The sequence below is a fragment of the Nicotiana sylvestris genome, chromosome 12, assembly GCF_000393655.2.
Source record: "Nicotiana sylvestris chromosome 12, ASM39365v2, whole genome shotgun sequence".
In the NCBI taxonomy this organism is placed as follows: domain Eukaryota; kingdom Viridiplantae; phylum Streptophyta; class Magnoliopsida; order Solanales; family Solanaceae; genus Nicotiana; species Nicotiana sylvestris.
In genome coordinates this window covers 148957536-148969055 of record NC_091068.1, presented here as the reverse complement: position 1 = coordinate 148969055, position 11520 = coordinate 148957536, and the positions used below count along the sequence as shown (strand labels likewise).

The following is an 11520-nucleotide window of genomic DNA, read 5'->3' as shown; positions in this document are numbered from 1 at the left end:
ATCGTACTGGAAAAAGTGCACTAATTTCTCATACCGTGTAAAGACATTATTCAAAATTGAAAATGGAATCCTTAAAGGAGATCCAAACGACTTCTATGAGACATCAAAAAAGTGACAAACATGCAAAAACAAGTAAAACTACGTATGTAATTACTATGGCATTATTAGTACCATAATCACTTCCACACCACCATACGCAACAACAGCCCCATCATAGAACTGCAGTTATCCTTAAGATGTTGTAATCACACAGTTAGTTTAGGAGAGGAAAAGGAAAAAGCAACTCTGTACATCCTCGAGCCTTCCTTCCAAATCACTGGTTCTTGAAAGACTGTTGTGAGCAAGCAAGTAGATGTTGGGCCTAAGTTTGGGCAAGCTAATGCACTGGATGAAAACATTGGGCCTGAGGCAAAACTGAGAAAGAGTCTGCGAATCAAACAGCCCAATACTTTGCTGAAGGACTTTGTGTAGAATCTGGAAGGACAGGTGTCAAGAGACTAATGGTAGCCAAGAGAATGTCTTTATTATTAATAGCAGAATAGTAGTGGAACGAGTAGGCTATTTTGTATTCAGTGTCAGTCTGTTTTTCTCTCATCCCCGTTTCCTCTATCAAAGTCTGTTTCCCATCCCCTTCTTATTCTTCTTATGCATTTCTACTTCTTCATAAGTTCTATTGTAATATTGCTCTCACTTTGCAATAAAAACTCTGTTAATCGTTTGTAGTATTTGGAGTGTGTTACAAAGACTCCAGAGAAAAATATTGTATTGGTCAAAATATGACCGTCACGACCGAGCTAACCAACGTCCCGCCTAAGTGATCGGGCAGCGAAAGATAGTATAGCCCACTCCATACCCCTTTCCCGACATCCGACGAGTCGGAAAGAGCGGCACCTAAAAGCATGGCTAAAACACATTGGAGGCAAGAGGACGTCGGGCCAAGCAAAGGGCAAGGGTGCCACGACTATATAGCAAGGGAAAACTTTCAGGGGGGGGGGGTCGTCTGATCTCTCTCTAAAAAGCTAAAAAACTCTCTTTTAATATTCTTGAGAGAGGGGAATTAGTCTCTAGAAAAATATGTAAAGTTGTCTCCTCATCGATTGATGGGAGACACAATATTGAATCTCAATAAGATCATTTACATTTTCTTCATCTTACATATGATCCGTACTGCTAGCTCTTTGATTTGAAATTTATTATGTCTGACTAAAATTTACTCCTTCATCTTTGATTGATTTGTTCAAAAATGTTTCAATATCTTTTGAGTCAAACAATTTGGCGCCGTCTGTGGGGATTTCTTAGTGAAATTTCCAAGTCTCTCCCAGATCAAAGACAAGAAATACGGTTATTCACCAAAAGGAGCGCGAAGGAAAAATCCAACCCACGCGAGACAAAGGAGCAGTGCAGTAGGGGGAGGAGAGCCAAACAAAATTATCAAGCTTAGAAATCTTCGCCCCATCGGACCACCAGACGGGGGCAAGGAAAGTTTCATTCTAACTTTCCTCCTAATCTCTGCTCAAGTAGGAATACAATGCCCACGCAGGCAAACGAATGAAGAAACACCTCAATTAAAGGACGAAAAACTACTGCAAAACAACTGTGATACCGCCCGTCGGTGATATCTCCGAGCAAGAAGACAGGAGCCAGACAAGGAAACCACAATTTCTGCGCAGAGCGAACTTAAGCTAAACCGCAACGTTTCGCATTCTTTGACGTAGTACCCTTCGTTGCGAGCAATACCAAAGGGACCAAGACTCTCCCAGAATATATATGGCTCTCCAAAAACTAGGATTGATGATGGGTTACTATTTCGACAAGTTCGAAATAATACCCTTTAAGGCCAAGGGCCTTCGCCAAAAGAGAAGAGTTCGACCTCGATCGAACGACGACGGGTTACTATTTCGATAAGTTCGAAATAACACCCTTTAAGGACAAGGGCCTTCGCCAAAAAGAGAAGAGTTTGACCTCGATCGAACTACGACAGGTTACTATTTCGATAAGTTTGAAATAACACCCTTTAAGGCACAGGACCTTCGCCAAAAAGAGAAGAGTTCGACCTCGATCGAATGATGACGGGTTACTATTTCGATAAGATCAAAATAACACCCTTTAAGGCCCTGGACCTTCGCCAAAAAGAGAAGAGTTCGACCTCGATCGAACGATGATGGGTTACTATATCGATAAGTGTGAAATAACACCTTGTAAGGACAAGGTCCTTCGCCAAAAAGAGAAGAGTTCGACCTCGATGTAACGACGACGGGTTACTATTTCGATAAGTTCGAAATCACACCCTTTAAGGCCAAGGGCCTTTTCAAAAAAGAGCATAGTTCGACCTCGATCAAAGGACGACGTGTAACTATATCGATAAGTTCAAAATAACACCCTTTAAGTCCAAGGGCCTTCGCCAAAAAAAGAAGAGTTCGACCTTTATCGAACGACGACGGGTTACTATTTTCGATAAGTTCGAAATAACACCCTGTAAGGCCAAGGGCCTTCACCAAAAAGAGAAGAGTTCAACATTGATCGAACGACGACGGGTAACTATTTCGATAAGTTTTAAATAACACCCTTTAAGGCCAAGGGCCTTCGCCAAAAAGAGAAGAGTTCGACCTCGATCGAACGACGACGGGTTACTATTTCGATAAGTTCCAAATAACACCCTTTAAGGCCAAGGGCCTTCTCCAAAAAGAGAAGAGTTCGACCTCGATCGAACGATGACGGGTTACTATTTCGATATTTTTGAAATAACACCCTTTAAGGCCAAGGGCCTTCGCCAAAAAGAGAAGAGTTCGACCTCGATCGAACGACGACGGGTTACTATTTCGATATGTTCGAAATAACACCCTTTAAGGCCAAGGGCCTTTTCCAAAAAGAGAAGAGTTCGAAGTCGATCAAACGACAACAGGTTACTATTTAAATAAGTTCAAAATAACATCACGACGGGTTACAATTTCGATAAGTTCAAAATAACACCCTTTAAGGCCAAGGGCCTTTGCCCAAAAGAGAAGAGTTCGACCTCGATCGAACGACGACGGGTTACTATTTCAATAAGTTTGAAATAACACCCTTTAAGGCCAAGGGCCTTCGCCAAAAAGAGAAGAGTTTGACCTCGATCGAACGACGACGGGTTACTATTTCGATAAGTTCGAAATAACACCCTTTAAGGCCAAGGGCCTTCGCCAAAAAGAGAAGAGTTCGACCTCGATCAAACGACGACAGGTTACTATTTAGTTAAGTTTGAAATGACACCCTTTAAGGACAAGGGCCTTCGCCAAAAGAGAAGAGTTTGACCTCGATGGAACTACGACGGGTTAATAATTTGATAAGTTTGAAATAACACCCTTTAAGGACAAGGGCCATCGCCAAAAAGAGAAGATTTCGACCTCGATCGAACAACGATGGGTTACTATTTCGATAAGTTCGAAATAACACCTTGTAAGGTCAAGGGCCTTCGCCAAAAAGAGAAGAGTTTGACCTCGATCGGACAACGACGGGTTAATATATCGATAAGTTTGAAATAACACCATGTAAGGCCAAGGACCTTCGCCAAAAAGAGAAGAGTTCGACCTCAATCGAACGACGACGGGTTACTATTTTGATAAGTTTGAAATAACACCATTTAAGGCCAAGGGCCTTCGCCAAAAAGAGAAGAGTTCGACCTCGATCGAACAATGACGGGTTACTATATCGATAAGTGCGAAATAACACCCTGTAAGGCCTAGGGCCTTCGCCAAAAAGAGAAGAGTTTGATCTCGATCGAACGACAACGGGTTACTATTTCGATAAGTTTGAAATAACACCCTTTAAGGCCAAGGGCCTTCGCCAAAAAGAGAAGAGTTCGACCTCGATCGAATGACGACGGGTTACTATTTCAATAAGTTCGAAATAACACCCTTTATGGCCCTGGGCCTTCGCCAAAAAGAGAAGAGTTAGACCTCGATCGAACGATGATGGGTTACTATATCGATAAGTGTGAAATAACACCTTGTAAGGCCAAGGTCCTTCGCCAAAAAGAGAAGAGTTCGACCTCGATCTAACGACGACGGGTTATTATTTTGATAAGTTCGAAATAACACCCTTTAAGGCCAAGGGCCTTTTCCAAAAAGAGCAGAGTTCGACCTCGATCAAACGACGACGTGTTACTATTTCGATAAGTTCGAAATAACACCCTTTAAGTCCAAGGGCCTTCGCCAAAAAAAGAAGAGTTCGACCTCTATCGAACAACGACGGGTTACTATTTTCGATAAGTTCGAAATAACACCCTGTAAGGCCAAGGGCCTTCACCAAAAAGAGAAGAGTTCAACCTTGATCGAAAGACGACGGGGTACTATTTTGATAAGTTCGAAATAACACCCTGTATGGCCAAGGGCCTTCGCCAAAAAGAGAAGAGTTCGACCTCGATCAAACGTTGACATGTTACTATTTCGATAAGTTTGAAATAACACCCTTTAAGGACAAGGGCCTTCGCCAAAAGAGAAGAGTTTGACCTCGATCGAACTACGACGGGTTACTATTTTGATAAGTTTGAAATAACACCCTTTAAGGCCAAGGGCCTTCGCCAAAAAGAGAAAAGTTCGACCTCGATCGAACGACGATGGGTTACTATTTCAATAAGTTTGAAATAACACCCTTTAAGGCCAATGGCCTTCGCCAAAAAGAGAAGAGTTCGACCTCAATCGAACGACGACGGGTTACTATATCGATAAGTTTGAAATAACACCATGTAAGGCCAAGGGCCTTCGCCAAAAAAAGAAGAGTTCGACCTCGATCAAACGACGACAGGTTACTATTTTGATAAGTTTGAAATAACACCATTTAAGGCCAAGGGCCTTCGCCAAAACGAGAAGAGTTCGACCTCGATCAAACAATGACGAGTTACTATATCGATAAGTGCGAAATAACACCCTGTAAGGCCTAGGGCCTTCGCCAAAAAGAGAAGAGTTTGATCTCGATCGAACGACGACGGGTTACTATTTGGATAAGTTTGAAATAACACCCTTTAAGGCCAAGGGCCTTCGCCAAAAAGAGAAAAGTTCGACCTCGATCGAACGACGACGGGTTACTATTTCGATAAGTTCGAAATAACACCCTTTAAGGCCCTGGGCCTTCGCCAAAAAGAGAAGAGTTCGACCTCGATCGAATGATGATGGGTTACTATATCGATAAGTGTGAAATAAAACCTTGTAAGGCCAAGGTCCTTCGCCAAAAAGAGAAGAGTTCGACCTCGATCTAACGACGACGGGTTACTATTTCGATAAGTTCGAAATAACACCCTTTAAGGCCAAGGGCCTTTTCCAAAAAGAGCACAGTTCGACCTCGATCAAACGACGATGTGTTACTATTTCGATAAGTTCGAAATAACACCCTTTAAGTCCAAGGGCCTTTGCCAAAAAAAGAAGTGTTCGACCTCTATCGAATGATGACGGGTTACTATTTTTGATAAGTTCGAAATAACACCCTGTAAGGCCAAGGGCCTTCACCAAAAAGAGAAGAGTTCAACCTTGATCAAACGACGACGGGTTACTATTTCGATAAGTTCGAAATAACACCCTGTATGGCCAAGGGCCTTCTCCAAAAAGAGAAGAGTTCAACCTCGGTCGAACGACGACAAGTTACTATTTTGATAAGTTTGAAATAACACCTTGTAAGTCCAAGGGCCTTCGCCAAAAAAAGAATAGTTCGACCTTGATCGAACGACGACGGGTTACTAATTCGATAAGTTTGAAATAACACCCTGTAAGGCCAAGGGCCTTCGCCAAAAAGAGAAGAGTTCGACCTCGATCGAACGACGACCGGTTACTATTTCGATAATTTTGAAATAACACCCTTTAAGGACAAGGTCCTTCGCCAAAAAGAGAAGAGATTAACCTCGATCGAACGACGACGAGTTACTATTTCGATAAGTTTGAAATAACAACCTTTAAGGCCAAGGGCCTTTGCCAAAAAGAGAAGAGTTCGACCTCGATCGAACGATGACGGGTTACTATTTCGATAAGTTTGAAATAACACCCTTTAAGGCCAAGGGCCTTTGCCAAAAAGAGAGGAGTTCGACATCGATCGAAGGACGGCGGGTTACTATTTCGATAAGTTTGAAATAACACCCTTTAAGGCCAAGGGCCTTCGCCGAAAAGAGAAGTGTTCGACCTCGATCGAACGACGATGTGTTACTATTTTGATAAGATCGAAATAACATCCTTTCAGGCCAAGGGCCTTCGCCAAAAAAAGAAGAGTTCGACCTCGATCGAACAACGACGGGTTACTATATCGATAAGTGCGAAATAACACCCTGTAAGACCTAGGGCCTTCGCCAAAAGGAGAAGAGTTTGATCTCGATCGAACGACGACGGGTTACTATTTCGATAAGTTTGAAATAACACCCTTTAAGTCCCAGAGCCTTCGCCAAAAAGAGAAGAGTTCGACCTCGATCAAACGACGACGGGTTACTATTTTGATACATTCGAAATAACACCCTTTAAAGCCAAGGGCCTTTTCCAAAAAGAGAAAAGTTCGACCTCGATCGAACGACGACGGGTTATTATTTTGATAAGTTCAAAATAATACTCTTTAAGGACAAGGGCCTTCTCCAAAAAATAAGAGTTCGACCTCGATCGAACGACGATGGGATACTATATTGATATGTTCGAAATAACACCCTGTAAGGCCAAGGGCCTTTGCCAAAAAGAGAAGAGTTCGACCTCGATGGAACGACGACGGGTTACTATTTCTATAAGTTTTAAATAACACCCTTTAAGGCCAAGGTCCTTCGCCAAAAGAGAAGAATTCGACCTCGATCGAACGACGATGGGTTACTATTTCGATAAGTTCAAAATAACACCCATTAAGGACAAGGGCCTTTTCCAAAAAGAGAAGAGTTCGACCTCGATCAAACGACGATGACTTACTATATCGATAAGTTCGAAATAACACCCTGTAAGGCCAAGGGCCTTCACAAAAAGAGAAGAGTTCGAAATCGATCAAATGACGACGAGTTACTATATCGATAAGTGCAAAATAACACCCTGTAAGGTCAAGGGCCTTCGCCAAAAAGAAAAGAGTTCGACCTCGATCAGACAACGACGGGTTAATATATCGATAAGTTCGAAATAACACCCTTTAAGGACAAGGGCCTTCGCCAAAAAGAGAAGAGTTTGACCTCGATCGAACTACGATGGGTTACTATTTCCATAAGTTTAAAATAACACCCTTTAAGGCCAAGGGCCTTCGCCAAAAAGAGAAGAGTATGACCTCGATCGAACAACGACGGGTTACTATTTCGATAAGTTCGAAATAACACCCTTTAAGGCCAAGGGCCTTCGCCAAAAAATGAAGAGTTTGACCTCGATCGAACGACGACGGGTTACTATTTCGATAAGTTCGAAATAACACCCTGTAAGGCCAAGGGAATTCGCCAAAAAGAGAAGAGTTCGACCTCGATCGAATGAAGACAGGTTACTATTTCGATAAGTTTTAAATAACACCCTTTAAGGCCAAGGGCCTTCGCCAAAAAGAAAAGAGTTCGACCTCAATCGAACGACGACGGGTTACTATATCGATATGTGCAAAATAACTCCCTGTAAGGCCAAGGGCCTTCGCCAAAAAGAGAAGAGTTCGACCTCGATCGGACAACGACGGGTTAATATATCGATAAGTTCGAAATAACATCCTGTAAGGCTAAGGGCCTTCACCAAAAAGAGAAGAGTACGACCTCGATCGAAGGACGACAGGTTACTATTTTGATAAATTTGAAATAATACCCTTTAAGGCCAAGGGCCTTTGCCAAAAATAGAAGAGTTAGACCTCGATCGAACGACGACGGGTTACTATTTCGATAAGTTGGAAATAACACCCTTTAAGGACAAGGGCCTTCGCCAAAAAGAGAAGAGTTTGACCTCGATCGAACTACGGCGGGTTACTATTTCCATAAGATTGAAATAACACCCTTTAAGGCCAAGGGCCTTCGCCAAAAGAGAAGAGTTCGACCTCGATCGAACGACGACGGGTTACTATTTTGATAAGTTCAAAATAACACCCTTTAAGGCCAAGGGCCTTCGCCAAAAAGAGAAGAGTTCGACCTCGATGGAACGACGACAGGTTACTATTTCGATAAGTTTGAAATAACACCCTTTAAGGCCAAGGGCCTTAGCCAAAAAGAGAAGAGTTCGACCTCAATTGAATGACGACGGGTTACTATATCGATAAGTGCAAAATAACACACTGTAAGGCCAATATCCTTCGCCAAAAAGATAAGAGTTCGACCTCGATCGGACAACGATGGGTTAATATATCGATAAGTTCGAAATAACACCCTGTAAGGCCAAGGGCCTTTGCCAAAAAGAGAAGAGTTTGACCTCGATAGAACAACGATAGGTTACTATTTCGATAAGTTTGAAATAATACCCTTTAAGGCCAAAGGCCTTTGCTAAAAAGAGAAGAGTTAGACCTCGATCGAACGACGACGAGTTACTATTTCGATAAGTTCGAAATAACACCCTTTAAGGACAAGGGACTTCGCCAAAAAGAGAAGAGTTTGACCTCGATCGAACTACGACGGGTTACTATTTCCATAAGTTCGAAATAACACCCTTTAAGGCCAAGGGCCTTCGCCAAAAAGAGAAGAGTTTGACCTCGATCGAACGACGACGAGTTACTATTTCGATAAGTTTGAAATAACACCCTTTAAAGCCAAGGGCCTTCGCCAAAAAGAGAAGAGTTCGACCTCGATCGAACGACGACGGGTTACTATTTCAATAAGTTCGAAATAACACCCTTTAAGGCCAAGGGCCTTCGCCAAAAAGAGAAGAGTTTGACCTCGATCGAACACGACAGGTTACTATTTCGATAAGTTTGAAATAACACCCTTTAAGGCAAAGGGCCTTCGCCAAAAAGAGAAGAGTTTGACCTCGATCGAACGACGACGGGTTACTATATCGATAAGTGCAAAATAACACCCTGTAAGGCCAAGGGCCTTCGCCAAAAAGAGAAGAGTTCGACCTCGATCAGAACGACGACAGGTTACTATTTCGATAAATTTGAAATAATACCCTTTAAGGCCAATGGCCTTTGCCAAAAAGAGAAGAGTTAGACCTCGATCGAACGACGATGGGTTACTATTTCGATAAGTTCGAAATAACACCCTTTAAGAACAAGGGCCTTCGCCAAAAAGAGAAGAGTTTGACCTTGATCGAACTACGGCGGGTTACTATTTCCATAAGATTGAAATAACACCCTTTAAGGCCAAGGGACTTCGCCAAAAAGAGAAGAGTTCGACCTCGATCGAACGACGACGGGTTACTATTTTGATAAGTTCGAAATAACACCTTTTAAGGCCAAGGGCCTTCGCCAAAAAGAGAAGAGTTTGACCTCAATCGAACAACGACGGGTTACTATATCGATAAGATAAAAATAACACCATGTAAGGCCAAGGGCCTACGCCAAAAAAAGAAGAGTTTGACCTCGATCGAACGACGACGGGTTACTATTTCGATAAGTTCGAAATAACACCCTGTAAGGCCAAGGGCCTTCGCCAAAAAGAGAAGAGTTCAACCTCGATCAAACGACGACAGGTTACTATTTCGATAAGTTTTAAATAACACCCTTTAAGGCCAAGGGCCTTCGCCAAAAAGAAAAGAGTTCGACCTCGATCGGATGATGACGGGTTACTATATCGATAAGTGCAAAATAACACCTTGTAAGGTCAAGGGCCTTCGCCAAAAAGAGAAGAGTTCGACCTCGATCGGACAACGACGGGTTAATATATCGATAAGTTCGAAATAACACCCTGTAAGGCCAAGGGCCTTTTCCAAAAAGAGAAGCGTTTGACCTCGATCGAACGACGACAAGTTACTATTTCGATAAATTTGAAATAATACCCTTTAAGGCCAAGGGCCTTTGCCAAAAAGCGAAGAGTTAGACCTCGATCGAACGACGACGGGTTACTTTTTCGATAAGTTCGAAATAACACCCTTTAAGAACAAGGGCCTTCGCCAAAAAGAGAAGAGTTTGACCTCGATCGAACGACGACGGGTTACTATTTCGATAAGTTCGAAATAACACCCTGTAAGGCCAAGGGCCTTCGCCAAAAAGAGAAGAGTTCAACCTCGATCAAACGACGACAGGTTACTATTTCGATAAGTTTTAAATAACACCCTTTAAGGCCAAGGGCCTTCGCCAAAAAGAGAAGAGTTCGACCTCGATCGGATGACGACGGGTTACTATATCAATAAGTGCAAAATAACACCTTGTAAGGTCAAGGGCCTTCGCCAAAAAGAGAAGAGTTCGACCTCGATCGGACAACGACGGGTTAATATATCGATAAGTTCGAAATAACACCCTGTAAGGCCAAGGGCCTTTTCCAAAAAGATAAGCGTTTGACCTCGATCGAACGACGACAAGTTACTATTTCGATAAATTTGAAATAATACCCTTTAAGGCCAAGGGCCTTTGCCAAAAAGCGAAGAATTAGACCTCGATCGAACGACGACGGGTTACTTTTTCGATAAGTTCGAAATAACACCCTCTAAGGACAATGACCTTCGCCAAAAAGAGAACATGTTGACCTCGATCGAACTACGGCGGGTTAATATTTCCATAAGATTGAAATAACACCCTTTAAGGCAAAGGGCCTTCGCCAAAAAGAGAAGATTTCGACCTCGATCGAACGACGACGGGTTACTATATCGATAAGTGCAAAATAACACCCTGTAAGGCCAAGGGCCTTCGCCAAAAAGAGAAGAGTTCGACCTCGATCAGACAACGACGGGTTAATATATCGATAAGTTCGAAATAATACCATGCAAGGCCAAGGGCCTTCGCCAAAAAGAGAAGAGTTCGACCTCGATCGAACGACGACGGGTTACTATTTTGATAAGTTCGAAATAACACCCTTTAAGGCCAAGGGCCTTCGCCAAAAGAGAAGAGTTCGACCTCGATCGAACGACAACGGGTTACTATTTTGATAAGTTCGAAATAACACCCTTTAAGGCCAAGGGCCTTCGCCAAAAAGAGAAGAGTTCGACCTCGATCGAACAACGACAGGTTACTATTTCAATAAGTTTGAAATAACACCCTTTAAGGCCAAGAGCCTTCGCCAAAAAGAGAAGAGTTCGACCTCAATCGAACGACGACGGGTTACTATATCTATAAGTGAAAAATAACACACTGTAAGGCCAAGGGCCTTCGCCAAAAAGATAAGAGTTCGACCTCGATCGGACAACGACGGGTTAATATATCGATAAGTCCGAAATAACACCCTATAAGGCCAAGGGACTTCGCCAAAAAGAGAAGAGTTTGAGCTCGATCGAACGATGATAGGTTACTATTTCGATAAGTTTTAAATAATACCCTTTAAGGCCAAGGGCCTTTGCCAAAAAGAGAAGAGTTAGACCTCGATCGAACGATGACGGGTTACTATTTCGATAAGTTCGAAATAACACCCTTTAAGAACAAGGGCCGTCGCCAAAAAGAGAAGAGTTTGACCTCGATCGAACTTCGACGGGTTACTATTTCCATGAGTTCGAAATAACA

The 11520-nt window shown here is 42.7% G+C and overlaps 1 long non-coding RNA gene across 1 annotated transcript in view; it reads right to left on the bottom strand.

The window, feature by feature from the left end:
• Nucleotides 1-287: 287 nt before the first annotated feature.
• Nucleotides 288-11520, bottom strand: part of LOC138884120 (uncharacterized) — a 30934-nt gene continuing 19701 nt past the window's right edge. Inside the window, exon 3 of the long non-coding RNA XR_011404235.1 lies at nt 288-331. This is a non-coding gene — a long non-coding RNA (uncharacterized lncRNA). The remainder of the gene's footprint in view (nt 332-11520) is intronic.